General features: G+C 42.8%; 1 long non-coding RNA gene across 2 annotated transcripts; it reads right to left on the bottom strand.

Annotated features, from left to right (window-relative positions):
• Nucleotides 1-7372: 7372 nt before the first annotated feature.
• LOC140641753 (uncharacterized) lies at nucleotides 7373-18457 on the bottom strand. Of its 2 annotated transcripts, none has more exons than XR_012038350.1 (4): nucleotides 18237-18457; nucleotides 8926-9238; nucleotides 7691-7918; nucleotides 7373-7573 (listed from the first exon to the last, which is right to left on the bottom strand). It is a non-coding gene; the product is annotated as an uncharacterized lncRNA (long non-coding RNA). The 2 variants fall into 2 exon arrangements; XR_012038348.1 differs by having other exon boundaries at nucleotides 8926-9039.
• Nucleotides 18458-26776: the final 8319 nt, after the last annotated feature.

The following is a 26776-nucleotide window of genomic DNA, read 5'->3' as shown; positions in this document are numbered from 1 at the left end:
TGGTTTAAAAGATTTTTAAAAGAAGGATACAGGAAGAAGACTGAACACACAGAGAGAGGACCGCATGATATCGGTAGTGACTGTGCAACCACCATGCACCAAGCACTGTGTCATCACACACAACTGTCCTCACGTCATAGATTAATCAACTAAGGATTAAAGAGTAACTTTTTCCAGTTCTCACAACTAGCATTCATTGGTGATGAAGCCTGGATTTCAATCCAGGCAACCTGATTCAGAGCATCTGCTCTTAGCCAGAGACGAGCAGTGAACCTCAGAGTTTAAACTTTCTTCTGCATCCACTGGAGAGCTTTCAGATTTCAAATGGAAAGGTGAGCAAGTCTCTCAATATAAATCTTATATTGAGATTTCTATGTCATTGTCTTGCAGTCTTTAAAACAAAAGAAAACAAACAAAAGGATAAAATGCCTGCAATTTATTAAGTCATGAATCCAAAGAGACCACCACCCAACTTGTTGCAAATGTTATCCATTTTCTTGGTTTTATATTTCTGTCTTGAATTCTGGGATTCATAATTCCTACAAAAGTACATCTTAGGAAATGAGTACGTATAAAAAACAAAACAGAAAAAGAAATGGGTACATATGCTGTGTTATGTCTGTTATTTGTGTGCATTTCTGACCTATTTCCACACATTCGAGATTGCCATTCTTTTTTTTTTTTTTGAGATTGCCATTCTTATTAGTCACATTGTTTCTGTGTTTATTATTATTATTATTTGTTAATGGCTTTAAAAAAATCTCTCAAAAGTATAATCTTGTCAATACTCCCATGCATGTCTTCTGCTGGCATGGAGGATTTTAGATGCTATCGATATTTTTAATAAATTATTTTAATTTCTCTGGTCGTGAAAATAGTGTGCATTTTTTAGCTTATTTTTATGTGAACATCATCTTTTTTGAGATTAATTCTTAATCTATTATTAGCTTTTTCTTTTTCCTTGTTGTCATCTTATCCCATTTGTTCTTTTCATTAAAACCTCGTCGTTGTCTGCCTTTTGGCAGAGACATTCTAGCTTTGCATATTCTAAGTAGGTGATATTATCTAGTGTTGTTTCTTACATACTTAAATACTGCATAAATTTATCACCTCTAAGCAACTGGGCCAGTATTGTTGTCTTCTTATTTTTCAGATTCCTACTGTCTTAGTGTCTTTGTCAGTTCAGCCTACTATAAGAAATTACTGCAGACCTGGTGCTTAAATGACATTTTCTTCTCACAGTTCTGGAGGCTGGGAAGTCCAAGATCAAGGCGTTGGCAGATCTAGTGTCTGGTGAGGACCCACTTCCCGGTTTGTTGATGGGCTGTCTTTTCACTGTATCCTCACCTGGCAGAGAGCAGAGAGAGAGAAGCAAGCTGTGTCCCATCTCTCCTTATAAGGACACTCTTCCCATTCATGAGGGTAGAACCTCTCACCTTACCTCCCAGTACTATCACATCGGGAGTTAGGATTTCAACATGCGCATGGGGTGAGGAGGGCAGGGACACGAAGATTCAGTCCATAACACTTTAGTTTGATGCTGAAATCATCTCTGGACTTACAAAGATGATTTGACTAGATGCTACTTCATTGGCTGGCTTCTCAAGATATTTACCAGGCCTGTGAATTTAACGGCTTGGTTGCCTGTTGGGTCTATTATTAAAGTGATTTTTTTAATCAGTTGATAGTGAGGATTCTCACCATGATTTCATGCATCCTAAAATTATAGCAATAATAATAACAGCAATAATCATAAATTTGAGGATTCATTATATGCCTGACCCTGTGCTAAATGCTCTGCATTCATCATCTCATTTAATCCTCCTAAAATAAGTATCACTAACCCCTTTATCATATGACAACACCAACCAGGACACTAGGTGACAGAGTGTGCTTTAAACTCAGGTCTTTCTGGGGTAGCCCTGGTGGCTCAACGGTTTAGTGCCATCTTCAGCCCAGGGCCTGATCCTGGAGTCCTGGGATCGAGTCCCGCATCGGGCTCCCTGCATGGAGCCTGCTTCTCCCTCTGCCTGTGTCTCTGCCTCTCTCTCTCTCTCTCTCTTTCTCTGTGTGTGTGTGTGTGTGTCTCATGAATAAATAAAATCTTTAAAAAAATTAAATAAACTCAGGTCTTTCTAACTCCAAAGTCTGTGTGCTCTGCTCTATTTAACATTAACACCATGTGACCCAGGCTGCTTTTCAATAATGCTGACAAATCTCACCCCTCTCTGGTCTTTGACTTCATCAGTGGCTTTCTGTTTATTCCTCCTTGCCACATAAAACCACAAGAAATGACATTTCTTTCAAGCACATAAAATTTAAAAACCTAGTGGGAATTTTATGGCAAGAATTGGGATTTTAAAAAAACTCCCATATCATTCAACTTACATTGTAAAACCCACACCATATATTGACTTCCTTGGGCTTAAAAGCATTTCTGAAATTTTTCTGTTTAGAAACTGGCATTTCCTTTAAATGTTTCCCCGTGCTGTTTGGCACATAGACACCCAGAGATTCGGTTAATGGCAGAAATGAGAGTTTCTCGTCATTATTTTATGGAACCTTGTGTGGCACCTTCTGGAAGCAGAAGAGACAAGGATGAGTACCTGGAGTAGCGCCTACACCCCAAGCCCCGGGCCTGCAGCCCCAGGGAGCACACACATGAGCCTCACGTAGAGGAGTGGCTGCTGGAGGACTGCAGGACACCGTCTCCCAGGCAGAGGCCACGTCTGCGCCCACACCTTGGCTGCCCCTCTGGTCCTGGGCAGCCCCACCACCAGCCAGAGCCCGGGCTCTTGCCCAGAAAAGTCCCTTCCAGCACCTCTTGGTTGCATTGGCTCCTCCTATCATCCCTAAACCCCATCCTCCCAGCCTGTCAATGTGATTATGAATTTCTGTAATCCAGTATTGCAGACAGGACTCCCACTTTTGTTTCATCTTCAAAACTGTAAAACGCATTTTCAACATTTTCACAGGGATTTTACTTGGAACATTCAATAGGTCGAAAGATGGAGTTTAGAAGCATAGAAAAATCCGCCCTACAGGTTCAGCCTGAGTAATTAACAAGTTATGGATTCCTTTGTGCTTTTTAAAAAGAAGAAGAAGAAGGAGGAGGAGGAGGAGGAGGAGCAGAAGAAGCAGCTCTGCAAGAAATCGCCTTCCTGTGTCAGAGTCCCTCAGGTGTCTCTCATTTGGGGGCCTCTTAGGGTGACCGTGAAGCAATATTTAGGCATTTCTGGGTCTTCTTGGCACGAGACCATCTGCTAGACAAAATGTTGCTCATATTTTAATACCCCTTCTTCTGGCGCTTAGCATAACTAGAAACAGCCTTTGTAATTTTTTTTCTCCTTGTTTTTTTTGCAAATCTCAGATTAAGTAGGGTTTTATCCTCCACAACTCATCCTCCTAAGTCTCTGTCATTTCTTGTTTTCAGCTCTGTTTCAGAGCTTCTGCTCCCATCTGTGTCCCAAAGCTTTTTATACTGTGTGTTCATCAGAGAGACCCCAGGGCAGTTATATTGATTTCTTTAGATGTTATAAGAAGAGTTCAGACACACACACACACACACAAAGTCACCATCTACTGATATTTAGGCTTTGTTTTTTGGGTCTCTCCCCCATCCCTTCTGTCTGTCTCTGTCTCTCTCTTGCCAATTTTGCTTGGCCCACTGTTATCACCATCATTCCCGGTACTCCTGGCTCTTCCAGCTGAAGGGTAAAGCATTTCTCTTTCCCCTTAACAGAAGAGAAACTCCAGCCTTCCCTCAACCCCATCAACTCATCGGGCTCCTTCCTGCCTCAGGGCCTTTGCATGTTCTGCTTCCACCTGGAACATTCTGCCCTCCATCTCCACACACTCACACATTTCCCCACTGCAGCCCGACTCCTCCTCTGGCTCCCCCGCTCCCATCCTTCAGGTCTCTGCTCTCAGACCACTTCCTCAGAGGGGCTTTCCTGACTAGAACTCCCCTCCTTGGGTTGAAATTACATGTTCTATGGCATTCTCAAGCATATTAACTCTGTCTTTCTCCTTCAGTCCACCTATCACATTTCCAATTACATGCATAGCTGTTTGTTTCCCTCATACCCTGCCCTCCACTTTGCCTCTGAGCCCCATGAAGGCAGGGGCTTGTTTGTCATTGTAACTCCATACCCAGCCCAAGGCATGCAAAAGCACACAATCAATATTTAACTGGATGAGTGAATGAACCACCAAATGCTGAATCTTTTAGGAACATTTTCCTAGAAGGCAGGAGAAAAACAACAAATTCCAAACTGCAGTACTGCAAGAGTTTAGACAATTCTCTATCTTAATTTTACTGACCATTTGAGCCCAACTAGCTCACCTGGGTTGTCATGTGGAAGAGACTAGACCTGGGGAGAACCCACCGTCCCACATCTCAGGAAACTTGCTGTCCCAGCCTAACCGGGATGGTTGATGACCTTACCTAGCACAGTCCATGCCTTGACAACACCCCCCTCCCGCCCCCGGCAGGAATAAGAGAATAACATGTTTTTCTGAGCTTTGAATGTTTTCTTTCAGCACCAAGACTGATTAATTTTTGTGGACTTTCTAGCTGTGTGAAAATCTCTTTAAATGGGACGACGTATTTTGGCTGGAAACCAGACCTGGGGCTGGGCTCTTATTTGGGCTGATGTATTACCAGGGTGTATATACTCGGGAATCATACATTTTGCTTTCTCCGGGAGTGGCTGTTGCTAACTATGGCATATTTTTATTATATTGAGCTGTACAGGATGACATTTTTTTCTTCTTCCATATGTTGTTAAGATCTTTTCTTTCCACGCAGACTTCAGGAATTTTCGGCCACTAATTATCTGGGGGCATCTTTATTTTTGAGGTTTCCTTTTGCAGACATTCTTGAGTTGTTTCTACTGTAGTTCTTTGGGAACCGTATTACAGGAATTTTTCTGTGTTTTCTTCTTATTTCTTTTTTCACTTCCTTCAAGTTTACCTATGCCTTGGGGAACATCTCTCCTCTGCCAATCCTCAAGGCCCTCACTTGTTTGAAAGCCAGGCTGTGGAATTTCTTGGCTCTGGCTGTCTTGACCCTCTTTTCTGTGAACCTAATTTTTCTTCCTGTTGGCTGGTAATAATTTCCAGTTTGCTGGTTATTGTTTCTGATGTCCTTTTTATAATTCCTTGAAGCTTGTGATTATAAAAAGGGGTTGATCCAAAATCTCCCTGTTTCTGAATTTCTGAGACATGCTTTGTGAATCATTTCTTTTCTCTATCCTTCCTGTTTTCTTCCATTTTATTCCATCTTATCACAGTAATTACTAATAATACCATCTGGAGGTGTCTGTTTTCATTTAATCACCTTTTTTTTCCTTTCCTGAATTAATTTATTAACTAGTCTACTATTTTCTTTCTTTAGGGGTTTGCCTGCCTTGTAACTCAGCGGCCCTCATGACTCCTCCTCTGCTTTGAATTTTAATAGCATTCTATTTTTGGAGAGGAAAAAAACGCGACAAATGTGAATGCAGAGGCTTGTAATTCATTCTAACCATATCTTTCCATTTTTGCCATAGAGAGTTGATTATTGAGGCTGAGTCCATGGCTATATCACCATCCGCTAGGTGCTATCTTCTTTGGATTTGAGACATGGGGGTACAAGAGCATCCTCACCCTTGAGAGTCCAGACCAATAAAGTGATATGATGTGATATGATACAGAATCTATCCAGAAGGAAAAAAAACTCTATGGGTAATTTAATTATCTGAAAATCAGTAAAGAAGAGCTACAAGTGATAAGGTACAAAAGAGAAGCACCTGGCTACCCGAAGGACTGTCTTCAGCTCACAGATAATCAAATCAACTTGGAAATCTTAATAACCAAAATAACCTACAGGCACAACAGACTCAGAGGTTTGGTGAGGCCAAGTGATTCCCCCATAAAACATCCCAAACACTATTTTCATTGACTTCAAGACACAGATACATGCTCAGAAAACCTTCAATAATGGAAGCATATTGGAAGGACACTGCAATAGCAATTCTCTCTCCTTCCCTCCCTCCTTCACCTCCCACCGCCTCTCCCCTACAGTGTCTGCTTTCTCTTGGTCTTTCCTGCTCAACTGCCCTCAGCAGGTACCATGCGACAGGGCTGGATCATAGGCATCCAAATAGAAGTTTTCTCTGGTAGGCAGCCTTCAGCTCCATCTGGTCCAATCAAAACAGCAGAAGTTGTTCTGCTCAAAGCCTAAAGCTCTGTAAGCCATAAAAAATTGCTAAGAGGCTACTTTTCTCGGAACGGAACTACATAACTGGCACCTTGGAAGCTGTGTAAGGAAAAATAAGAGTATGAACAGCTGATAAAACAAATAAGTGAACAAGAAGTTCTGACCAAGTTAGTTAGACAGGAGGTGGAAGAGGCCTTTTGAATGTTTCCTGTGACACATACTGCTGCCTTTTGCCTCCATGCCTTTGGCTTTGATGTATGAGGTTGAACTAGAAAGTCAATATTTGACTATGTTTCCCTTACGAAAATGGCTATTTCATTGGCTTTGATTCAATATCTATTACTTGAAATACCATTGGCTTCTTCTGCCATCTTTCTGTATCAAATCCCTTTTCTCCAAGGCTCAGCCCAAATATTAGACCACCACACACCTCCCTCGAGACCCAGTTCCCCTCGCAAGTGTCTGTGTGCTAATTTACCACGACCCTAATCACTGCCCAAGGGGTATTGTAGGCTCTGCTTTTACATGGCTACTCTCAACTCCTAACCATGAGCTTCATTTTTGGACCCTCTCCCCACTTTCCCAACATCTGCCAGCACCACCTCTAGAACTGAATAGGACCTTCTGTTGGGTAGAGTAACAATTCATAGGTGACCTCACTTGGCAAAACAGAATTGAGGTTTCAGATACAATGAGGGTTCTAGTTGGCTGACCTGGAGATAGGGAGATTATCATGGTGGGCCCAGTCTAGTCACATGAGTGCTTAAAGGTAGAAGAAGAGGCAGAGGAGAGGGTCAGAGTGATGTAATGTGACTCAACCTGCCTGTGAAAATGGCAGAAGGGGCTACGAGCCAAGAAGTGCAGGCAGCCCCTTGATACTGGGAAAGGCAAGGAAACGGATTCTCCCCCAGAGAGTCCAGAAAGAACACAGCCCTGCTGGCACCTTGATCTTAGGCCAGGGAGCCCATGTGTGACTCTTGACCTACAGTACCATAAAATAATGCATAGGCGTTGTTTTAAGCCCCTCAGTTTGTGGTGATTTCTAAACCACGGCCATAGACAACAAACACAAATCTCAACAAATATTTATTTAATTAACCGATCACAGTCATTTTTTAATCATTTTTTATTTCTAAACCAGAATTAAATCAACTCAAATTTCACAGGATCTCACATTTAGAAGATTTTTATTTATGGAGATGAGCAGAAATGTAAATCTTCTTTCTTTTCATTGAAACACACACTCAAAACAATGTATATATTTTTAAAGGCTTAAGAAAGGAGGAGGATCATTTATCACCTCACCAAGATGCAATTGCTGTCATTCTCTCTTCCCTTCCATCCCTGATCATAGGCACGTATTATTTTACCCTGAAATCACAACAATCATAGCAGAAATAGGATTACATATCCTTTTACATTTGGTATCTTATGATTAATATATCTCATAGTTTGATGTGGTCCTCATAATTGTGATTAAATCATTACCTTGCATTCCATGAAGCTGGAGTGCCAGAACTTACTTTCCATTCATTCCTACTCGGTCAGTCATTGGGTTTTTTTCAGGTCTTTTTTCCTTACACTCAGAGAAAATACTGGAATTAGTCTTTGTTTTCCTTTAGCCTTTGCTTCTGCTGAGTTATCTTCACAGCTGACTTCCCCAATGGAGACAACTGAAAGGGTCACAGTAGTAGTGATGTCTCTCGATGGGTATCGCTAGAGAGATACCAGCAAGGCTGTCAGAAGTTGACCAGTTTCACAACTATTCTTGGAATTTGGGACTTCTCATAGTTGTGTGTATATTGTGATGGTTTTGTTCACTAGTCAGGGTGACCATCCATTTGTTATGTCATTTGTTATATTTTTATTGAGCAAAATATGCTTATGGCCTTTGTTCATTTACCTATAGTAAGAACTTGATTATTTTCTTATAAATAATACTTTAGAAAATGTAATTGTTAACTTTCTGTCAAAAGTGTCTACTTGTCTTTGGTCATCTGGTTGGCTTTTTAATTTTCCCTCTGGAGGGTTGGATTTGCTTGTTTGTATAAGTTTTTAGGAAAATCAAACCAAACCCAAACCCTAACAACAACAAAATGAAACAAATTCTATGTTATCTGAACTCTGTGAAGCAGGCTAGGCAATTCAAAACAAATGGGAACATTTGAAGTGGAGTATTATATGAATAACCTGTTATGCTGGCTTTCCATTTTAATCTGATAACTTATTCTATAATTTATAACATTAATAACAATTTATTATTTTTGGCAAAAATTCTGTGGCTTATTTAATTTTCTTTTATCTCCCAACAAAGCTGTAATTTGAAAATGAGCAAAAACCTTAAAATTAAATCAATTCAGGAAAACCTAACCTCTACTTCTGTATTACAATGTTTTTTTTCTGATTATAAAAATAGCGCATGTTTATTTTACAAAAATTAAAAATGACAGAAAGGAATTTAAAAGTAAATAGATTTCAACTTTAATCTCTCATCATCCAGAAATAACTCCTGCTACACTGAGGTACATTCTCTTTTGGTCTTTTTTGCCAAGTGTGTGTGCAACTGTATAAAATTTTAATAAATTCTTGATTATATCATTTTGCATCCTATTATTTCATGACCTGATTTTTTTTTCTGGTGAGCATTTTCCTGTATCATTAAATACTTTTGAACCAGCCATATAATTAAATAACATTATCTCCATGGGCTAATTAGGCCCTACCTTAGAAGCAGTTTGAACTCCTGAAGGAAGTCTTCACATTCCTTAGTGGAAGGATGAGTCCAATTTTTCTGCCCCTGGTCCCGAGATCAAATTCACAGAGCCTCCTGGGAGCAGCTGACAACAGAAACAGTCACCTTGTGTGTGAGAATGAGAGCTCTCCTTGTGGCCGCTCTAGATCTCACATCCCCATCCACCTCCTACAAGTCCTGGCACACTGTGTTCCAAGGCGCTACTTATTTTTAGAAGATGTTTTCCTCTTGTTTCTGCAGCTGTTTCTAATCACAAGCCTTGGGCACTCCATCCCAAAGAAACCCTGGCAGAGACAAAGGTGTAAAGAAGGAAAGGACAAGGCGCTTGTCAGAACTATCTTACACACCGTATTTACTGAAAAGGAATTTATCCACGGAGGAGAGCACATTTATTACTGCACTGGGACAAAAAAGAAGAGAGGATGCACAGCCAAGCAGACATGGCTTGAGTCCCCACACTGCCCCTAAACTGCCATCTGGGTGACCCGAGGGAAACACCTTCACTGGGCTTTAATCTTTTCTTCTGTTTAATAACAAATACACCACTAAATTATGAGGGTTAGATGATGAGGTAAAACTGCTCTGTAAATTGTAAGGACTATTTCTATACCTTCATTAGACAGGGAGAAGGAACTTCTAGGGCATTCTTCCTACATTTATACTTTTTGTTAATTATTTATGCTTTCACAAGTTATCAACAAGATAAACCAATCTATATACCTAAAACTCTAAGGAGATTTGATAATTTAAAAGGAATCAGAGTTTTGAGTAAAATTATGTTCAGAGCTGTCATAAATCCCCACATTTCAGTGGCTTAACACAAGAAATGTTGTGTGGCTCCTGTGAACATCCAACACAGGTGTTGCTGGTTGGCGACCAGTCTTCCAGGGACCTGGGCACCTTCCACATTGTGGCTCTGTCCTTGCCCTCTGGGGTTTCTGGACACTCTGCCTTCAGCCAGCAGATGAGACAAATGGAAGGAGGGAAAACACACACATCTACCTGTCAGTCACAGCAGCCAGAAAGTGATACTCATCATTTCATCATATCCCATTGGCAAGAATCCATGTCATAGCACACTCTGATGCTAAAGAAGCTGGGAAATACAGTCTAGGTTTGGTGAGTGGTTAGCCAGCCTGCCACATGTATTAGTATAATTATTAGGAGGAAACCTATGCCAAGAATAGATGCTAAGAGTGATCATTACCTAGAGTTTTGGGTTTAAAGTGAATGACATGGTTGTCTTTGTGGTCCCTTATAGTCTTGTTCACAGCACACTCTTACACTCTTATAAGTGTATGGCCTCATAGCATACTCATATGGTTTTGTTTACAGGGATCTTTAGAGGAAGACTACATTTGTTTATGCATTTGTTCATTGATTCTTCATTCATTAAAAAAGCATTAGTCAAGCCCATACTATGAGCAAGTAATCTATAGCCCTGAAAAACAACATACTGGAGGCCTAGAGTTCTCCCATTGTTCTGCAAGCTACAAGTGAAGAGCTACTATCCCCAAAGACCTCTGTTCCATTTTAACACTAACCCGAACACTAACCTGAAAATAGGCTGCTATCTCAGGTCTGGTCTCTGCCTCTGATAGTGTGTGGCCTTGGGCAAGTTACCTAGCCTCTCTGGGTTTCTGCTTTCTTATCTGTGAGATGAAGATGAATAAGAAAGTACCTGAACACAGCTCATACCCCACACATGTTAGCTCTGTGACCACCATCACCACATTTCTTCCATCCACCCTACGCTGCCCACCTATAACAACTCCTGCTCGAATGTGCAGTTTGGGGAATGGGCAAAGAATTTGTTATTCAAATAAATAACTTTTACTGAATGCACTAGCTGTGAAATCTGCCAGCGAGGATGTGAGAAGTGTGATTATTTCGATGATGGGAAATTGGAAAGAGAATGTTCTAAATCATGGCTTGCCAATCCTTTTCATCCAGATATAATATTAATAGGTATCATTTATTAAATACCCACTTCCTTAAAAACTGCTAAAGTGGGTCTTTATATAATCCTTTTTATTTAATCCTCACAGTAACCTCATGAAATAGGTGTTATTATCACTTGTCAGAATGAACAGCAATAACAACAAAGATGAGGATCAGAGGGGCTTGTGATTTGCCCAAAGTCACACAGCTGATAAACACCAGAGTGGAGATTTGAGCCCTGGGTGGTCCAGCTCCAGGTCTGTGCTTTGCCTACAGGGCACACTGCTTCCCAGCTCCTTTTAACTAAAGGGGCTCTTTCTTGGACATGGCAGGACAGAATCACAATATTCTCATGACACGTTACTGTTGTCAAATGCCATGCTGTCTTTTGATCCTCATATCACCCTATGATTAAGCAGGGCAGGAATTACCATCTGCCTCAGACACTGAGGAGCAACTGAGATTCAGGGAGGCCCCTCCATGTTGTGTGAGGGACTAGCAATAATAGCAAGCATTTCCTGAGAAGTACTTTGTATACATTTCTCATTTAGTGCTCATAAAAACTCCATGACACTAGTACCTTCATTGTCTCCATTTTGCATGTGCCAGGGCTGGCACTTAAATATTAGAATCCTGTGCCAACCAACTCACATGCAACGAAGAAGACAAAATTCAACATGTTCCCAAGCTAGAGACTGAGAAATACTGTCTCCCAGGCCCCTTGTCTGGAAAACAAAAACAAAAACATGTCTCCATTCAATAACTGCTTTCTGAGCATCTATTCTGTGACATGTGGCATGCTTAGGCAGGATAGGGACCTGTTTTCATGGGGTGACAGCTTAGTAGGAAAAAAACAGATAATAAACAAGGAAACAAATTGGTAAATAATACACTTTCTGATAGAAATGGCACTTAGGACATAAAACTGGCTAAAGGGGTAGAGGGGGTGGCTAGTTTAGATAAGGTGGCGATATCTGGCCAGGTGTCTGAGTGTTAATAAGCATCCAACACCCAGCCGCACAAACCTCTTGGGGAAGACAACTGGGTCTGAGGAAACAGGGAGTATATTGGCCTTGAAGTGTCTTAAGAAGAGTACAAAAGCTGGAGTGGCCATAGAAAACAGTTAACAATAGAGTAGTAGTAGAGATGAGAATAAGGAGAGTATGAACCATAGAAAAGCATGGCCAATTGTCACTTGGGAATATAGAAGCAAACATTTTACATTATAAATATTTAAAAAATCAAATCCAAGGGTGTATTAAAGAATACATTGTGTCCAAGGAGAGCAGATCCAAGGGGCAAAGGACAACTCAACATTAGAGAAATTCATCATGTCATCCACCACAAAGTTGAAGTAATATTAATGATCTCAATAAATATAAGAAGCATTCAATAAAATTCTGCATTCAGAATTAATTTTTTAAAATCTTGGTGAGTCAGAAATGGAATGGAAGTTCAGCAACAGAAAAAAAAAGTATCAATCAGGAATCATCTGTAATTAAATGCTCAGTGATGGGGTCTCAGAAGCATTCCCACTAAAGATGAGCACAAGACAGAACCAATTGGAGTCATTGATACTAGTTATTATTGCCCAGGAAGTCAAAAAGGCAAGGAGAATAGACTTGCCAAATCCTAGAAAGGAAAAACAACAACAACAACAACAACAAATCCTTTTACTTTTTGCAGATAATATGACTGCCCACCTAAAAAAAATCCAAGGGAACCAAAAGAAAACTATCAGAATTAGTAAGAAAATTCAAAACTATAGAGAGACCCATCTATATACTTAATCCAATGGCTTCCCAATATACTAGAATTAGCAGAATAATAATTTTTAAAAGAATTCAATTTATACAAAACCCACAAATATAATTTTTAAGTATGCAAGATCTATTTGAAGATAAAATAACTTAAGAACCTAGATAAATGAAGTTGTAAACCTGATTGGAGAGATTTAGTATTGAAAATACACCATTTTCCCCCCATATTTATTTATCAATGCAATTTCTACATTCAACAGCATTTCTTATTCGGGTCTTATCCTACCAGATGTCAAAACACACAGTAAGCTTTTGTAGTAAAATGGTCAAGTATTGGTGCAGATATTAAGAAATAGATCAACGAGACAAAATAATAAACCCAGCACCAAACTCAAGTGTTTATGAAAATTAAGTATACCATCAAGTTGATAGTTCAAATTAGTAGAGAAACAACAGACTAATCCACAAGTGAGACTGGACCAATTAGCTATCCTTTTGGGAAAAAATTAAAGTGCACACTTAGATAAAGGATTACTACCCAGAACGTAAAGAGTTTCTAACAAAGCAAAAAGAAAAAGACAAGTCAATTATAAAAATTTGTAAAGGAAATAAAAGGGAATTTACGGAAAATTAATAATTCACACACAGTAGTCATAAAGAGCTGTATTAGTGAGAGAAAAGAGAATTATTTAATGCAAAATAAAAAGATTAGTTGGTAAAAATGTGGAGAAACAGACATTCTCATATACACTATATGTATAAACTGATGAAGGCACTTGATGAAGGCCTTTTGAGAACATCCATCAAAATTTCAAATGTACATATCAAATGACCCAGCTATTCCCCTCCTCGGGCTCTTTCCAGAAAAAAGCAGTTGTTTGTGTGCCCCCACGCAACTCATTGTTCAAATTTATGTACATAGATCCAAGAATGTTCATCATGGGATTGTGTACAGTAGCAAAACACCAAAAACCTAATTTACTATTAATAGGAAGGAGAATAGGTAAGTAAATTATGGTAGAAAATCCCTTGCTCAAAAAGCAGAGTGCAGTAGAGATATGGCAACAGGAAGATCTCCAAAATATATTACTTAGTGGGAAAAGCAAGCAACAAAATGATACGTGATTAATATGTGTACGAGTGTAAATGCATCAAGAGGAGAGAAGAGTGTATACCACGCTTCCTCTAGGGTGGGGAGGAGCGGGGAAAAGAGAGCTCCACTCTCCTTATATATCACATCTGTCATTTGGCTCTTCTACCAAAAAAACATTTGAATTATTATATCATTTGAGTAATGTCTGGAAACGTGCACTAGGCATCATCACTATTACTGTGTGATGGGAGGACAGGACAAAAGGGAAGACGGAGGAATGAAATGCTGATTCTCATCTCTCAGGGTTTAGGGTCCCTGACCTTGAGATTCAGACCTGGGGAGAGGAAGAAAGGAAGGAAGGGATACAAATAGTGTGGAGAGGGCGCACATGGAAGGTGCCCACTTCTTGGTCACTGTGTGTCCCCTGGGTGCTGGGTGGCTCTGCTTCAGTGTCACTGGTCAGTGGGCAATCTGAGCCATCTCCAACACCTCCACCATTCATCACTCTCACAAGGGACATCAAGATGCCTTCCTATCATGATGACATTGGCCTGCATACCCTCTTTATACATAACTCAAGGATTCTGAATAAGCAAGGACTAAGGTATCTGGTCTGGCTTTCTCAGGGCAGGTGCCTTTCTCAGATACTTTGACTGCCTGGCTTACCACCCCCACCTGCAACCCCAGCTGCACGAGCACAGATGGGGAAAAAATTTAATTTATACCAACCTCAATACATGGCAGCTCATAAATCAGCCCTTAAATAATCACGAGCCTGTGGGACTCAATACTTAGGACCCCAAAATAAAATTCAGAATTGCAATGCCTCTGTAACCATTATTACGTATTAAAATAATTAGCGGGCATAATATTTTGCGGTTATCAAGTACTTCCAATTTATTATTTAAAGGATCTTTACACCAGCCCTGTCGGTTGTACGACACAGGGATTATTTTTCTATTTCATCAGTTAGGAAACTGAGGCCCAGAAAGGGAATGTAATTGCCCAAAACTTCATCACTACTAAGAGGCAGCAAAGACTGGATACAGGCTTTCTGACTCTAAAATACATGCTCTTTCTACGTAAGTCCCGCTCATTCCAAAATAACCAGTGCTACCACATTTATTCAGGATCTATCCTGGGAAACTTAATGCTCAGGAGCATTGTCCCTACCCCAGAAATGAGGGCATCTGAAGCCCCTGCACCAGCCCCCAGAGCGGCTCTCTGAGGCTCCTCACCCTGGGGTTCACCCTAGATTCCAGAGGTCCTCACCTCAGTGAAGTTGCTCCTCATCTGACTCACTGGGCTTCTCTGCCCCTAACAGACTAGAAATAGAGAATCTGAGCGGTGGGATGGGGGCAGGAGGAACCTTTGAGACACAAGCTGTGCTATTCTCATTGTTTTTACTCAAACATGAATCTTTGTTCTCCTATGCAAATTTTGAGACGTTGGTGCCAATCTGTTCTGAACAAAAGAATTTTGGTCTGAAAAAAACAAAATTTGAGATGGGAAGTCTGGCTTTCCTAGTTGCTCTTTTGAGCATCTGCCTCTCCCCACACCCTCCCCACCACGTTGGATGTCTCCCAAAGGTAGACGCGAACTTTGAGGAAAACTTCTTGGGCTGCTTACCAGTTGCAGAAGTCAAGGAGGATTTGTCAAGGTTACTAAAATAAGCAACCTTACAAAGCTTGGCAAGTTGAACCAGCTGACCCTAAGGTCCTCCCTCGACACCTCAAAGATCTTAGGGTCCTTGGTTTCAATGGATATTTATCCAGGCCTTACCCTCTACTGCTTCTAAATGGAGTTGTCCATTGGCTTTATAGTCACAATATTATACTAGCGACACTATTTTATGTTTTTTAAAGATTTATCTATTAATTTTAGGAAGAGAGAGAGATAGCAGGGGGAAGGGGCAGAGGGAGAGGGAGAGAGAGCCCCAAGCAGATTCTGTGCTAAGGGTGGAGCCAGACACGGGGCTATATCTCATGACCTTGAGATCATGCCCCGAGCTGAAACCAAGAGTTAGTAGCTTAACCAACTGAGCCACGCAGGCACCCCAATGACACTATTTTAAATATAATTTATTTAGCAAATAATTATTTAACTGAAGTGTGCTTTCCCCATGTCATTTTCTAATCCTCAGCCAGAGACCAAGAAAAAAAAGTGTACACGGACCAAATTCTTATTCTACCTACACTGAACATAATAAGCATCTATACATATTGATATACAGATTTTCTGATCACTTCAATTGCCGTATAATATTTCATTCATGGTTATACCTAAATTTGCTTAATATTCTGTTGTTGAACACTGAACTTGTTCAGAATTTTATTGGAATTATAAATAATGCTTCGATGAGCATCTTGGTGCATAAGGCTTCCTTACCTTCTATTTAGTGATTTCTTTTAAAATTCTAGGAAGGAAAGTACTGCGTTGCAGGACACAGGCATCTTTCTAGTTCTTCTCATAGGTCTGACTAACAAACTTAACCAACTCACCTGAATATTGGACATTGATTCGATTTTGCTACTACTAATTACATTAGTGGTTATTTTCGTATTATATTTTCTTTGTCAATCCTTTGTTCAGTTTTATCTGCCTTAAGACAGCCTCATTTATCTTTCTCACAATCACAAAGAAGGAGGCATTTTAAAACATTTAGAAGGATTCATATTTAAGCTCAGATGAGAACAACTTATCACCTACCAGCTCATATGATAAATATCAAATAAAGAAGTCAGCCTATATGTGCCATTTTCAGTAATGGATTTTTCTCCTTGCATCAAAGGAATGAGTTTTTGTATCCAAATGCCTCCCTCACTGATTTCATATGCCTGAAGGAAGTATGGCTATTGAAACAAACAAAAAAAAAATTCCAAACCCCAGTGAATCAGAATCTCCAGGAAGGGCTTGGGAATCTGTTTTGTGAGGGTTGGAGTTGGGTTGAATTTTAAATAAACCTCCCTAGTGATTCTTGTCATCAGGGAAGTTTGGAAACACCTGCATTAGACCTCGGGTCAATGGATGAAGGCCACCGGGAGTCAGATTTCTGCTCACCTGAGAGAATTCATGAACAATCAGGCCCATCTAGTGGTGAAAAGGCTGCCTGGGGTCATCCCCTGTCCCTGGAGGTGTCTGCAGTCCAGACAACCAGAGCCAGCTGCCCTCCCACCCCCACCAGGAGGCTCCAGAGTGCATCACAGAAGCTCTGGTCCCCTGCGAATCTGGGAGCCCCCTCCCACCACAGCTCCAGGGCTCCCACAGAGCGCCTCACAGGAGCGGTGGGACTAGGGGTCTTAAAGTATCCTTTCCAACCACTGCTTGATTCTGCAATTTCAAATAATAAAACAAATAGTTCACAAATGTAGCTCTGAAATTTTCCTACTCCCCTTTCCAAGAAGACATAATACAGACTTGATCTGAAATAGAACTGGGAAGGGAAAGCTAGTCGAGACTCCCTATTGTCAGGATATTCCAGGTCTCTCTACCACCTTCCCCTCTGATGCTCAAATCCCCTTTACGACACCCCAGTAAGTGGCCCTCCAGCCTCCAATGAGGACTCGGTGACTGAGTACTCCCTAATTCCATGACAACTCTTTCACAGGATCATGAAAATCATCCTTTACGCACACTTTATACTAAACTGGGGGAAACTGAGTCACAGGCATAGCTGGGGCTAAAGTCCTGGCCTCTTGGCTTATGTCTAAGTCCCTGGCCTCTTGATTTGGCCCTTGCTGTGAGTTCACCATGTTGTATTTGCTTGAGGAGTAAGGGAGCTCAAATCTGAGAACCTGTCCTCTAAAGGACTAAACTCCACAGTGCTTTGGTTAGCCCAGGTACCTATGTAGATTCCAACTTTCTTGGAAACTTCTTATTAAGCCATCATTCATTACACTGAACGTTCAGCAAAATGTGAAGACCTGTGAAACATGGGGGTCAGGGGGAGCAGTGAAAAGGCGACAGGTCACAGCTTGCACCCGTTCCCCAACTATCCTCTAACCACTTCGTTCTTCAGAGCCAGAGCGGGTGCGGATCTGCAGCATCATCTGGAGATGCAGCATCACCCCCACTCCACCCCAGCCCTACTGAATCACAATCTGCACAAACTCCCCAGGTGATTACGAGGCAAAGCACATTAACATTCGAGAAGCACTGCTCTAGAGCACTCCTAGAGATAAAGAACATCATTTAATAATTTTTATAATAAAAGTAATAAAAGCCCATTGTAGAAAATTTGGAAAGCATCCCCCCTCCCCACTCCCATTGTTTAGGGAGGAAGATGGAGGCGGAAGGCAGCTTGAATGGGAATAGAATCAGGCTCCTGCACATGATGATGGCAAAACCTCTCCCGCTTCTTTGTGTACTTATTGGGGGGCAGGCACTCTAAACCCAAAACGACTGGTCTGGGGTAGGGTGGGCAGCCAAGCGATGAGAGGGGTGGAGAAAGTTGCTAAAAAACCTTGACTAATGACACGCAGCACTCACAACTTTGTGGGCAGGAGCAGTTCTGTTAAACTATGGGGCAGGTAGGAAAACGTGTCCCTTCTTCCCCATGCCTCACATCTGGACTGAGTCTGAGGGTCCTTTGGGAGGAGCTGTGCAGACCAGATGGCTCAGACTGAGAGCCCCACTGAGGAAAGGAAGTGACCCTGGAGGGAGGACAGGCCCCTTCCCTGCCTGGGGTCTCAAAGACTGTAGAGATTCCAAGGGAGTTGCTAGGAGATGAGGGAGCTTTTTATGACAGATCAGGACATGAAATCTGTTTACCTGCCCTTGAATCTGGGAAAAGCAGAGGCAGAGCAGAAGGGGATTCACCCCACACTCAGCCTCTCCCACCCCCCTTCACCCTCTAGGGCTAGGAAGGTTTCCGGCCATAACTCCCGGCCAGTGTTCACAGTACTTTACCCCATGAACACCCTATCATCAAAATGCTCCCACGTGGTTAAAGATTCTTTGAAAGCATCATTAATAAAGACAGTATCACTACCACATTTTTAAAGAAGTATTTCCCATTTTGGACTGCTATATTATTTCTATTTTCACTGTTATATGTGGTGTTGCAATAAACATCTTTATTCACACATCTTTGTCTATATACCTAATTATTTCCTTTTTTTATTAAGTTTTTTCTTCATTAAGGTGAACCATACATATAGAAAGGCACATAAATCAAAGGTGTATAGCTTAATGACTTTTCACAAAGCAAATACCCCAGAGAACCACCGCCCACATCAAGAAATAGAAGATCACCAGAACCCCTACTCCTCTTGGGTCCCATATCCCATCACGACACCTCCTCCCAGGTAACATTACCCTAATCTTTAACACCAAGAGACTGAATTTCATATAAATGCAAATATTTATAAAATACCATATTTATAAGTTGTATTTATATAGTATATAAAACATATATTTATATGTTTCCTTATTTCTATTATATAAGTATATATTTGTATGTTTACTTATATTTTTGTATTTGTACATCTTATGTACATTTATATCTTAGATATATATTTATATATTATCTATATATAAGTTTATATTTGAATTTTATATAAAATTCAATTATAAAATTGTACAGACCTTGCGTCTGGCTCCTTTGGCCTAGCATTACGTTTGTCCAATCCATTCATGTTTCTGCTCCTTGCAGTCCTTCATTCGTTTCCATTGCTGCATATTATTCTATTTGGTGAATATCCACAACTTTTCTTTTGTATCCTGTTCAGCATTTCTAGTCCTTAGCAGGAGCAGCAGGCTGCTTCAAGCTACTCCATCAGAGCCAGAAGCAGAAGTCCACTTAGTTCTTTTTGTTAAATTCTAAGAAGTAGAATTCCTGGACAAAAAAAAAAAACAAAACATTTTTTTTAGGCCATCGCATACTGCATACTGCTAATTACTTCCCACAAAAGCTGTGACAATTTACACTCAAGGAAAAACATCAAATTCTTTTTGAGGGGTGGGTGTCAGGAGGCCTCTTCCTCCAAAGGAGAATAACAATTTGTAAAACATAGCACTATTTCATAGTATAAATATAGCGAATATATAAATTATAAATATTAAAATACTGACATCACATTTTATAAACCCCTATGTGCTCATTTATCTTTTAAATTTCCCACAGTACTCTGAGGGGTAAATTTTATTACTGTTCCATTTTAGAGATGAGGGAACTGTGGCTCCAAAAAAAGCTAAAGCCAGGGGGCCAAGTCACATGGTCACCAAACAGCAGAGCACGGGCTTGGATCCAGTTTCTCTGCCTCCGCGGACAGGCCTCCTGATGGAAAACAGACTAGATCTTGCCTAAGTTGCTGAAGAAGTACACTGCAGACAGACAGGACAAAACCAGATGCCACAGAAAGGGGCATGTGACACCCCCCCCCCCCCGCCCTGGTATGGCAGTGAGCATTTTTGAAAGACCAGTTCAAATGTCACCCCTCCTTCTGCATGGGACCCTCCCCCATTCACCCAAGTGGAGCCACCCCCTGTACTGGGAAGGAGCTTTTGCCAGCAGACTCCTGGAATATCATTGCTGGGAACGATATTCCCATTACTGGGAATATCATTTAGACCAGGGATGGCATGTAGGGAGCACACATTAGCACCCTCTTCCCTCCCGTGCCCATAGCAGACATGAGTAATCAATCACCATCCAGCCACTGTCTCCCCCTCCGAGGCCACCTCCATCTCACCTGCCACGCTGGCTTGTCTCTGTTCCTTGGACGTGCCCACCTCCATCCCACCTGTGTCCTACACATGCTGCAACCAGATCTCCCTGTGACTGGACCTCCTTTGTCACTCAGGTCTCAGCTCAAAGATTACTTTCTCACAGAGGTTTTTGCTGACCTCTCCCACCCCCATCAATTTCTCTGATTTATCTTCTGTAATATCATCATTTTTAAATTTTAATTTATTTGGTTGTCTGTTTTTGTGGCTGTAATTGTGGCTATTTCCTGAAAACAGGAGCCTCTTCTGATGTGTTCACCCATCCCTAGTGACTAGAAGAATCCATCTCTGGTACTTAGTATACTTAGTAGTTGCTCAACTAACAGTCGCTGACCGAGGCAGTTAAACAAATGCATTTTCCTGCTGAGTCCAGGTATGGCATTAAAACCCTTCCCATCACAGCTTTATGGCCACTCACTACCAGTAATCAGAATTGAGACAAGGGATAAAAGTTTTTTCTAGGTCTACCTCCCTCAATTCCACATTTGATCGATGGGGAAACTGAGACCCAAAACAAGAGATACGCCTTTCCCAAAGCCACAGACTGAGCGAGAGGCAGGGCTGGGACCGATCCAGCTCCCTGAACCCTTCCATCCTACCCACCCACCACACTCCTACCCCACTCCCACAGAGCCATGACAGAAAGAGCTGTCGTAACCTGTCAGCCAGAAAGCAGAAGAGCAGACCCATTGTGCTCCAGGAGTTTGCCTATGAATTACGCACCTAATTACCAGCTGCCTTTTTTTTTTTCCCATTCTGCGCGTAAAAGTCTGATCACATATAAGATTCTCCCTGTGTTTCCGTGGATACAAAGTGATCCTAATTTCAAACTCCTTTGCAAATGGCAAATGAGTGAACTTAATTTTAATAAAAACAAGGAAAATCATATGTGTGAGCTTAATAAAATCTAATTTGGGCAATTTGGAGCTCATAAAATAAAACCTTTATGTAAAAACTAGCAATTAGCTTCCTGAAACAATACGATAAAACCTTGGCATTGGGGAGGGTTGAGGGCCAGAGGACTCCAGGGATAAAGAGACGTAGCGATAATGTCGGAAGGCTAAAGAGGCAAGAGCACATGGTTCTTGGTGTCAGAGGATTCGAGTTCAAGTCCCCAAGCTACCACTTAGTTCTGTGACCTTGAACAAGTCACTTTCCCTCTCTAGACCCCAACGTCCTTGTTTTTTAAAGGAGGTTAATAAAACCTACTTTACCTCATAGGATGGCTGTACAGATAAATAGAAAATGAATAGGCAAGAGCTTTGTAGAAGCGTCCAACAATTATCACTCTATCATCTCACTCATCCTCATCCTTCCCGGCAAGGAGGCACATGGACAGCATAAGCCAGTCACGGGCTATGGAACAAAGTGGGGCTGGAGGATAAATGTGTGACCCTCCACATTCACTTTGCACTGAGGTATCAAGGACCTGTAGCCCGCGACAGACACCGCCCAGAGGTGGTCCACAGGAACCAGAAGCAAACCCTCAGCTTTAGCTGAGGGCTGAAGCCATCCTGGGTCTCTCAGCAGGCGATCACTTTGGCCTCGCGAATCTGCTCCACTGAAAGATCCCTTCATGTACAGATTTTTGCAGGCAGGCCGTGTCACTCCCATTTTACAGCTGAGTAAAAGGAACGCCTGAGAGGTGCTGTGGGTAAACTCAGGTTCCAAAGCCAGGTGACCCAGTCAAGACTCAAGCCAGGTAACCTCATCTGATTCACCACCACCACCCCATCTGCTCATCACCACCACCCACAGTTGCCACAAAAGCAACTGACTATGAAGACTAAGAACCTGGTCTCTGTTTTGTCTCATCTTCCTCAAGGGCACCGGCAGCTTCTATCAGAGCTGCGGGGACCCATATGCCCAAAGAGCACGGTCTTCATCACAGAAGTGCAAGCAAGCAGTGGCTTTTCCTAGTGTCTCTCCCAAGCAACCACTACTCCAGGCAGAAAGCAATTTTTTTCCTAGTGCCTTCCCAGAAGCAAAGTGGGTAATTAATTGCACTGAATAACACATTAAATGTACTAATAATTGGGTAGTCACAGCAAAATGATTACTTTGAAGAAATATTACCAATTCCCTGTTGTACTTAACATTTCTCCTTATTTATCATTACCATTTTAATCAATAATAGTCACAATACTAATAAATCCATCTTAATTTTAATTGTGTTCAATTGGATATACCAGTACTTGAGCATTCTGAGCATACTTCATTATTTATATTAATTTAAGATCACTTAAAGGCAAATTACGTAGTTTGTACTTTCAAGGAGGGAGGTAATTATGACAAAGTTTCTCCAGATTCAGCATTTTCAAGCACAGAGGACTGTGAGATGTCAGGAGCCTGCCCTTTTCTGTTAGGCGAAGGGGTCAGGGATGGAGAAGATGAAGGAAGACCCTCAAACACCCCACTTGAATTAGCATATCCTGGCCTTTTTTAAAAGCCTTGGGTCTCTGAAAGTATGATTAATAGCTCAGCAGCTTTGCCTTTACTTATGCCACCCAGTCATTAACGCAGCATCCATCCATTCATTCACCAGCACCCAGGGCCAGACACCATGCCTGGTACCAGGGGCCAGGAACATAAATGAGTGAGACGAGGTAGAAAGCATCCAGAGGCCCCGAAAGAGGTTCAGATAAAGAGTGGCAGTAGTCAACAGGCAGAAGAGGTCAGTGATGTGGAACTAAAAGACATGGGGATACTTCTAGAGGCAGAGGCACTTTCCTAGGTCTTGAGGGTTGGGTAAGATTTGGCAGGGAGCCAGGAAGGAGGCTCCCAACAGACTGAGGGTTTCCGAAGGATCAATGACAGGGATGGTAGTAGTGAAAGACCGGAAGGAAGAACGTGGCAAGGGTCAAGTTGACCCTCAGGCATGGCTTTGATTGAATGATTGGGGGTGAGTGATGCCTCAGGGAGGGAGGAGGGAAAGTAGGAAGAAGAAGCCAGGTTTCGGAAGTAAGAAAATGGGTTTTCTTAGGGACACACTGAGTTTGAAGGGCCATAGAGCAGCCAGGTGGAGACACCTAGCAGATAAAGTGAAGAAGCTGGCTGAAACCCAGGGCAGCTTGGAGAAAGAGGTCTGGGAACCTCAGGAAGTCCGTCCCAGGGGAGAGATGGATGATAGATCTCTGGGCTTCGACTTCACAGGTACATACCTGGTAATGTCCACAGCCCTGCATTCCGTGAGCCCCTTGGAGGGCCAGGTGCTGTGGCCTCCTTCCCAGGAAGCTCCTTCTCCCCTTCTCTGCCCAGGGCCTGACATGTCTTTTTTTTTTTTCAAGATTTTATTTATTTATTTGAAGGAGAGAGAGAACGTGAGAGCATGAGCAGGGAGAGAGGGAGGGGTAGAGAGAGAGGGAGAAGCAGACTCCCCACTGAGCAGTGGCATTGGGGCTTGATGCGGGGCTTGATCCCAGGACCCTGAGATCATGACCTGAGCCGATGGCAGATGCTTAACTGACTGAGCCACCCAGGGCATAGCTTTTAAATCAAGTCACATCAAAGTGAAACTACACAACAGCTATGTTTTCCCCGGTCGCATTTTGTTGGGATGATGCAGTGTCTGAGGGAGTAAGGCCAGGAGTGACCTGGTCAGAGCAGCGGTGCTGGGAGCCCAGGGTGTGCGCAGCGTGGGCGGGTCTCTGTCTCCAAGCCGCTCTGCATAGCTGAGATGTTGAGTTCCTGCACCTGCCGTGACTTGTGACTTGCTGGGGCGACTGCAAAGGATGCTAATGATTTCTAGAAACCTAGGAGTTGTAGGAGGAGAGGAATTTAATGTGAAAGAGGCTCCACCTCCTGGTAATATTCAAAACCAACATTTCTTCAGCACTTTACAGTTTATAAGCTTATGTTGGCTTCTAAAGTCTCATTTAGCTCCCTATCTGGATCCGGGTGGTGCTTACCTGACGACATGCAAATGTAAAAGCAATGATCAAGCTTATACTTAAGATTCAGGTGCTTCATTGTATGGCAATAAAAAACTCTTAAGTAACCTCTCTTTCCATCCTTGTAACCATCTTGCGCAGCAGTCAGCGTCCTTGTTAGCCACACTAGGGAATGGAGGCTAGGTGACTCACCCTAGCTGCAGGGCTGGGGAGTGGAGGTACTGCCCGGCACAAAATCCCCAGGTGCCATCTGGATGCCTCAGATGATAATGACATTGGTAGGACCTGGAAGGACTGAACAGGGGGCCATTGTGGTGTCAAAGGCCCATGGAGATCTGTGAGGCTGAGACCTACTGTCTCCGTTCAGCCTTCCCCTTCCCTGGGACCCAGGTTTGGCCCCAGGAGACATTTTTTTTCTGGGTGCACATTTCTGCTTGGACAGAAGCTCAGAATGGGCAAAATCCCAGGAGCCTCTGCATCTCAGGAGTCCTCCAAGTTGCTCCTTTGGGAATTTGTACAAAATAAGTAGTACCAAAGAGATAGCCAACGGGTTAGATGTCATGGTTTACTATTCATTCAAAAAGGAGCAGCGAGCAAATATCAGAAATCTCCAGGTCCTTGGGTCTCTGGGAGGGAATGGGGCTGGCCACTCCTGTCTCTGCCCAGTGTAGAAAACAGGGCCTTAAAGAAAAAGAGAAATAAAAAAGCAATAGAATGTGGATAGTAGAAGAATATGCAAAGTGCTGTGGAAATCTTGAGAATAAATTAATCAATTTTGCCAGGAAGAGTCCAAAACATGGGGCTTGAGCTAAAAAGTTTGGTGAATGGAGAATGGTATGCACTCCAGGCAGAGCCTATGCAAATACCCAGAGGTGAAAGGGTACCAGGTGAGGTGGAAGAGAGAGGATTTGGGAGAGGCTGGAGAGGTAGGAAGGAAGGAGGTCAACTAAAATAGACCTAGGAGCCCGGTTCCTCTCTATCCACGGGGACCCATTCGGGGACTCCCATACCTCACAGGTAGAGAAGAAGTGCCTGTGGTCTCAGTGGACCTTTAAAAATGTTTGCAGTCCAGATGTGGCAAGGCTCTGACTTTGTCCTCATGCCAACAGCCAGGCCATGAGTTGGCACGCCCTGACGGGAAGCTGTGTAGTAGCGCCACTGGTGTGGCTTCCAATGCCGCCTTTGATACTTGTGAACTTTTCCCTCCAGAGTTGGAGAAAATTCGTCCCCCCCATTTATCTCCCAAATTTCCAGCTTCAAGATGAGATTGAATCTCTGTCAGGTATCAGCTTTCAATGTGATGAATGGGCTGCTGGTTTCTGTCTTCATGTCTGCAAGGGCCAGATTCCCAACTGGGGTGACTGATCCTCCCGGGGAAATAGCATTTGATAGACAAGAGGGACAGAGACCCACCCAGAGCTCCCCGGGGATCAGGTTACAGACAGAGCTCCCACAACAAGAAAAAAACAACATTGACATCTTTCTGCCCAAGCTAGATGCTCTCCAAACAATATTCTCCTAGCTCTCTAGACCTGGGACTATTAACACATCAGCAACTGACTCTGAAGTAAACCACGCTCATGGCTCTCTATTCTCACTCTTCCTTCCACCTTCCACCCAACCCAACTCCACCCCCACTACACACACACACACACACACACACACACACTCTTAATCTGAAGCACTCCAGGCGGCCAGACACAGGCCGAGGCCCATGGTTTGAAAACCAGACTTCCAGTCTCTTCTCTGCCATGTTTTTAAGGCAAGACTCTCTAAGGACCCCACTTTTCCACCTGCAAAATGGGTGTGAATGCAGCTTCCCTCAAGATTGGCAGATTCATTCGTGTAGTATTCATCTAAATCCACTGTACAGCTCCAGGCCAGACGCTGTGCCAGAAGCTATAAGCTGCCCCTTCCCGCTCCCGGTGCAAAGTTGAGAACAAGGCCCTGTGGCTGCCAAACGCACCAGCCACCGGGCTCCTTAACCTTAGTCCCCTGTTCTGGTGCTCTAAGTGCTGGCGACGGGAAACCACCACAATGTTTAGGGGGACAGGCTCCGCGGTGGTGCCTGGGCCACTGACCAGCCCTCCCAGCAGCGCGATCTCCCGCAGCTCCCCAGCCTCAGTGTTCTCATCTGCAGAATGGGGCCCGGGGTTCTCTCCCCCGAGCGGCCTGCAGAAATAACTGGAATAAGGCACCTCAAGTAGAGACCCGAACTGGCTGGGCGCGGTAGCAAGCGCTCAAGAACATTAGGGGAACATCGTCGTCAGGATCCCACTTGAGAGCCCCGGAGCCCAGCAGCCCCACCCGCTCTCCAGGCGGGGGAGGGGAAGGGGATGGGGATGGGGATGGGGACGGGGACGGGAAGGGGATGGGGAAGAGGATGGGGAAGGGGAGGCGAAGGGGTAGGGG

This window comes from Canis lupus, chromosome 10 (assembly GCF_048164855.1).
Source record: "Canis lupus baileyi chromosome 10, mCanLup2.hap1, whole genome shotgun sequence".
NCBI lineage: Eukaryota > Metazoa > Chordata > Mammalia > Carnivora > Canidae > Canis > Canis lupus.
This window is presented reverse-complemented; position numbering and strand designations above follow the sequence as displayed.